The following is a 6,181-nucleotide window of genomic DNA, read 5'->3' as shown; positions in this document are numbered from 1 at the left end:
TGTTGGCTCTTGGGTTTTCATAGATACTTTTTACTATGTTGAAGAAATTCCCCTCTAATCCTATTTTGTTGAGTGCTTTAATCATGGATTGATTCAGTGACTGGGGTAATGTGAGTAGGTGTGTTGGAGACAATAAGATTGGCAAGGGATAGAGCAGGATTTAGGGCTGTTGTACATAGGGTTGCTATGAGTTGCAGGCAACTCAATGGCACATAACAACAACAACAACAACAGAATCCACTCTGATTACTGGAGGGGGTGGGTAAGGGAGGTGGAAAGACTGAAAACCAAACCTACCGCCAATGAGTAGATTGTGACTCATAGCCACCCTACAGGATAGAACAGAACCAAACTATTGGAATGGCAGACTTTTTGGTGAGCAGGTCAACACTTAAACCGCTATGTGACCAAAACCATTCTCAGTTTAGGAAATGGAATCAGAACTCTTTGTACTTCAAATATGCATTCTTTCAAAAGATAATTTTAGTCCTAGTGCATAGAGAGAACTCTGGTGACCAAGTGGTAAAGAGCTGTACTGTCATTGCTAAGGCACATGGTTCAAATCTACCAGCTGCTCTGCAGTAGAAATATGGGAAATCAGTTGTTAGTTGCCCTTGAATCAACTGTGACTCTTGTATGTGTGCAGAGTGGAACTGCTCCATGTTCAAAGCTGTGACCTTTCAGAAGCTAATGGTCAGGCTTGTCTTCTGAGGTGCCTCCGAGTTTTGACATAATTGTTGTTAATTGTCCTTGAGTTGACTCTTTCTCCTGGCAGCCTGATTATAACAGAATAAGATGTTGTCCAGTCCTGATGTTGAATCATTGGTATGATCCAGTTGTATCTACTGTATATTCTGGGTGCTTTCCAACTAAGGGAGCCCTGCTGGTCGGTTAAGTGTTGGGTGCCAAATTGGTGATTTGAACTCACCAACTACTCCCTAGTATATGCACCAGTATACTGATAACAAGATTTTACAGCCTCAGAAACCCTAATGCGATTGCTGTGAGTTGAAGTTGATTTGATGGAAGTGAATCCAACCTATTGTTGTTAGGTGCCATTGAGTCAAGTATGATTCATAGATCTGAACTCAGTGCCATCCTAACCACCCTGACACCTCTGGTCCACCGTTATGGTCACTGTGTCAGTGCATCACATAAGGATCTTCCCCTCCTTCACTGATCCTCCACTTTCCTAAGCAAGGTATCCTTTTCCAAGGACTGGCCCCTCCTAACACCATGCCCAAAGTGTGTCAAAGTTTTACTATCCTCCAAGGAGCACCCTGGCTACACTTTTTCTAAGACACTTGTTTGTCCTTTTTGGCATATTCAGCACATATCTCCAGAACCATAACTCAAAGACATCATTTATTCTTCTGTCATCCTTCTTCATTGTTCAACTTTCAGATGCATAGCAAGTGTTGAAAAGACCATAACTTGATTGAGGTGTGCTAGATATAAAAAAAGAGTATGAGGACATGAAGGAGAGAAACAAAGGAAGAAACTGGTCCCAAGAAATGAACAGGCCTTTATTGTGCGGCCTGAGAGGGACACCAAGTGACTTGGCCGCACAGCATGTGTACAGGATCGAAATGGCCCGCCAACAGTCTGAAGGGGTTCCTTCTTATAGGGGTCCTGGGGAGGACTAAGATGGTATTTCTTGGAATTTGGGTTGTTAATTAAGTTAGCTTTGGGCTATTTTGATCAGGCTCAGACTCTTATCAGGATCCACTGTCTGGTCTAATCTTTGATATGACCAGCTTAGGTGTTACCAAGTTTCTTAGGAAGTGATCAAGCTTGGGGGTGGTGGGGTAACTGCCATTTTCTTCCTTCAAGGTACACCCTGATCTTCAAACTGTCATTTTTACCCTTCAGCGCTTTGGAAATGTCCCTGACAGCCATATTTCCCAATGGAACACATCTGCTGATTTCTTGGCTGCTGGTGCCATGGGACTGTGCAAAAAAGATGAAGTAATTGACAATTTCTGCCTCTTCATCTGTCATGTTTCCTGTTTGCCCAGTGGTAAGGATTTTTGCTTTCTTGAAGACTAGTCTTTGAACCTCTGCTACAAGTGTTTCAAGTCTTCTTCACATTCACCAAGCAACTTTGTGTTATCTGCATAATGAAGGTTATTGATGAGTCTTCCTCCAATCCTGATGCCGTATTTTTCTTCATATAATCCAGCTTCTTGAATTATTTGTTTTGCATGCAGATTGAATAGACATGGAGAAAGGATACAACCCTGACACATATCATTGCTGATTTTAAACCATACGGTTTTCCCTTGCTCTGTCCATACAATAGATCGTGGTCTGGGTATAGGTTTTGCATGAGCATAATTGTCTGGGATTCCCATTCTTCTCAATGTAAGTCATAATTTGTTATGATATACACAGTCAGATGCCTTTGTATAGTCAATAGAACATAAACAGATATTTTTCTGGTATTCTCTGCTTTCAGCCAAGATCCATCTGACATCAGCAGCTTAGGGGGTCCAACCTTTGGGGCTCATATTCCAGCACTATATTGGACAATATTCTGTTGTGAGGCACAGGGGCTCGATTGGCTAATTTTTGGAAGTGGCTCACCGGATTTTTATTCCGAGCCTGTCTTAGTCTGGAAGCTCCACTGCAACCTATCCACCCACAGGTGACCCTGCTTGAATTTTAAATACTGGTGGCATAGCTTCCAGGATCCATGGCAACATGAAACCACATAGCAAATTGACAGATGGGCATTGGTTCGAATTATTACATGTCTAAAGCAATTGGTTTCCAAAGCACCAGTTGAACATGACAAACTGGAAGCGGGGGTGGGGCTGGGGGAGGAGGAATCCCTAAGAATGGAAGCATTTTTGAAAAGTCATGCTTAGAAGTGGGATTGGACCAAGTTCCGGGCGCAGGGCGGCCGCTTGAAAAGAGCAGAGGAGCCCACCTGGTCGCAGGGAGACAGGACTACGATGTTCCGGATCAAGGGCCTCACTCCAAAGCTAGGCCCGGAGGAAATGAAACGGAAGATGTGCGAAGATGTGATCTCTTCCATATGCAATTTTCTCATCTATGGAGTTCTGCTGCGAGGCACTCCTTTTATCTTAAAGAAATTGGATAGCATATAAAGATTTGGCATCACATGAAAAGACATAATATGAAGACCCTGGTTCAAGTTTCCACTCCTATTTGCAAATTAATAGACTCAAAGACCTAAGAAACTCTCGGATTGAATGGACCTTAAAATTCTACTTGTTAAGAACAATTTGCTGTGGACATCATAGCTAAAATATAAAACTGTGAATAATGAAAGGCTTTCTTGTAATCATGTGGCACACCTTTATGCCTGTGATATTCAATCTCCAAGAATGGTGGTATAACTTTAAATAATGTCAAACTTCATTTTCTAGCAAGTATTAATTATAGCAAAGTGTGTCTGAAACAAAAAAAATAAAAGTCGTGTTTAAAGACCCAATTTACTCTATAAACATTCACCGAAATCACAATAAAAAGTTGAACAAACACCAAAGAAAGCAAATCACCTATGACTGCATCAGTGGCTTTAAACACAACTACCGTTATGAGGATGGCACCAGATCCTGCAGGATTTCATTCTGTTGGACCCTGGGTTGCTAAGAGTTGGTACCAACTTGACACCCCTAAGAACAACGTGGAACTTAGTTCTCTCTGACATGGATGAGGCCACGATGAGTAGGAATCTTGTGGTCCAGTGAGCAAGAAGATGTGCTGCAATTTCCAAGGCACGCTGTTCTAACCCATCAGATGCTCCACTGGAAAAAGAGGACCACTCTCCTCCTGTGCCAGTCGGATCCGATGGTACACAACAAGAAAATGAAGAGGGGAAAAAAGAAAATTCACAGTGACTTTACTTAATACCAATGAAAATGGCATTCATTGTCTGTATCCTGGAAGAAGAGACCCTGCTAGAATTTATCTAAATGAACAGTGCTTGGTAATGTAATTTGCCTAATGACACAGGCAGGGGGTGAATGTTTCTATTGTTGAAAGAATTCTAGGCTGTTCTTCCTTCTTTGTATTTGAAGAAGACCAAAAATATTATAAGCTCACTGGACTTATAAAAGAAACCCGTCCTTTTTCCTGACCCCCCCCCCAGGAAATCTCACAATCAAGACATATTCCATTTATCTCTTGAGCTTTAACATTCTTTTTTCTGTGCTACAGATGAATAGCTTATCCTCTACATCTCAGGTCTCTTTTCTTCTGAGGCCTCACAGGGGCATCACTGCTTCTCACAGCCTTGGAATTTAGCAAGATAAACACTGGAGGAAGCCTTCTACTTGTTTCATAGATTGAGAGATTGAAACCTGAGGAAGGACTAATGTGCTCAAGGTCACATTCTGAATCATCAGCAGTTCTGCTTTGTAAATGCAGAGCTTCTGATTAAATCTTTGGTTCCCACTAAACAACTCATGATCTGTGGTTTTAACATTTCCGTTGAAGCATTTAAAGGTGGCCTAAAAAGTATAGCTACAGTGCTCCTTGGAGGCAAAGATGATGAAGCTTTTTCTCTCATACTTTCAACATGTTGCTAGGAGTTCCTTGGAAAAAGACAACATGCTTGTAAAGATGGAGGGCCAGCGAAAGACAGGAAGAACCCTAATGAGACGGACTGGCACAATGACTGCAGCAGTGGGGGTGGCACAGGATAGGACAAGGTTTAGGTCATTTGGTCAGAGAGTTCCTATAAGTCTAGACAATAGCTCACAGCAACAACATTTTTGTGGCAGGATAATATTTGAAGTAATGACCCTTATTTTATCCTGAAAGATGCTTTCCCCTCCTTCACCACACCCCTCCCACCAGGCTATCTGTTGTCCAGAGGGGAGGTTCCTCAGAGGGGAACTATTTTGTTTGTTGTCTCCCAAATAAAAACTCTCCCTGGTCTTTCCTCCTAACTCTGGTAACCATTAAGAACATTTGGTATCTGTAGATATGAAATCATGCAGTTTTTGCCTTTTTCCAACTGGCTTATTTCACTCAGCATGAGTTTTCAAGGTTCATCCATATTTTGGCATGCAATTGGTACTCCATTTCTCTTTACAGCTGCTTAATATTCCACTGTGTGGACAATATCACATTTTTATTTGTCATTAATCTATTCGTGGACTTTTCAATTATTTTCCCCTACTGGCTATTGTGAAAAATGCTGTAATGAACATTGGAGTATCCATAGATTTTCTAGATCATAATCTCATAGTCTTGAGGAAACAGATTGCCAGGCCTTCCTTCCAAGGTGCTGGGTCATTTCAAATCACTAACCTTTCAGTTTTTAGTCAAGCACAAACTGTGCTACCCAGAGATGTATCTCTAGCAGTCTGGTGTAGTCCAGAGTATATTACTCTGCTAACCAAAATGCTGTTTTCTCCAGTGGTGAGAATCCATCAGGTGCTCTGCAAGAAAAAGCTGAACAGTCTTCTCCTGCTAAGATTTATATCCTGATGGAAGGTTGCTCTGAGTTGGAATCGGCTTGATGGCAGTAATTCAGTATAACTATGTGATCTTCACGTCAAGCTGGGGAGTGTGTGTGTGTGCTGTTGAGTCAACTATGACTCATAGCAACCCTATCCTATAAACAACAGATTTGATCCTTGCCCTATCCTGCACCATTCTTACCATCTCTGATATACATTGTTTTTTTAAAAAATATTTTTTATTTTTATTTTTGTGTGAGTGTACCGTCAAATCGGATCTGGCTGGTACAGGAGGAGATTGTCCCTCCTTCCCCGGCAGAGCATCTGGTGGATTTATAGTTGCAGCTCCTTGCCACTAGGCCACCAGAGCTCCCCTGATACACATTGTTAACAGTATCTATGTCAATCCATCTCCTGTGGTTGACCCTTTACCATTTCCCAGCATGATGTTTCTCTCTAAGGACTAGTTCCTCCTGAAAATATGCCCAAAGCTAAGTTAGGTGAAAGAATCTTTGTTACCTCAGATTGGCTTGGTGAAGTGTGCATTCAGAGCAAATATTTACTGTACTAGGTTCTGTTGTGCCCATCTCAATAGCTGGCTTGTTCCTGTAATTTTTTTTTTAATTTTAATAAAAGTTTACAGAGACTTTGAATGTCCATTCACTCATTGTTGCACACATTCCTCCCTGCCCACCCTCCCCCCAGTTTACTTTTCTTTTTGAAAAGTAAAAATAAGTAAATAA

At 41.6% G+C, this 6,181-nt stretch overlaps 1 pseudogene; it reads right to left on the bottom strand.

Moving 5' to 3' along the window:
* Positions 1-2,987: 2,987 nt before the first annotated feature.
* The window catches only part of LOC102869929, a 47,752-nt pseudogene continuing 44,558 nt past the window's right edge, over positions 2,988-6,181 (bottom strand).

The sequence above is a fragment of the Elephantulus edwardii genome, unplaced genomic scaffold (assembly GCF_000299155.1).
Source record: "Elephantulus edwardii isolate Elephantulus edwardi_28Jun2011 unplaced genomic scaffold, EleEdw1.0 scaffold00210, whole genome shotgun sequence".
Classification (NCBI taxonomy): domain Eukaryota; kingdom Metazoa; phylum Chordata; class Mammalia; order Macroscelidea; family Macroscelididae; genus Elephantulus; species Elephantulus edwardii.
The sequence above is the reverse complement of the archived record's forward strand: the minus strand, read 5'-3'. Positions and strand labels throughout refer to the sequence as shown.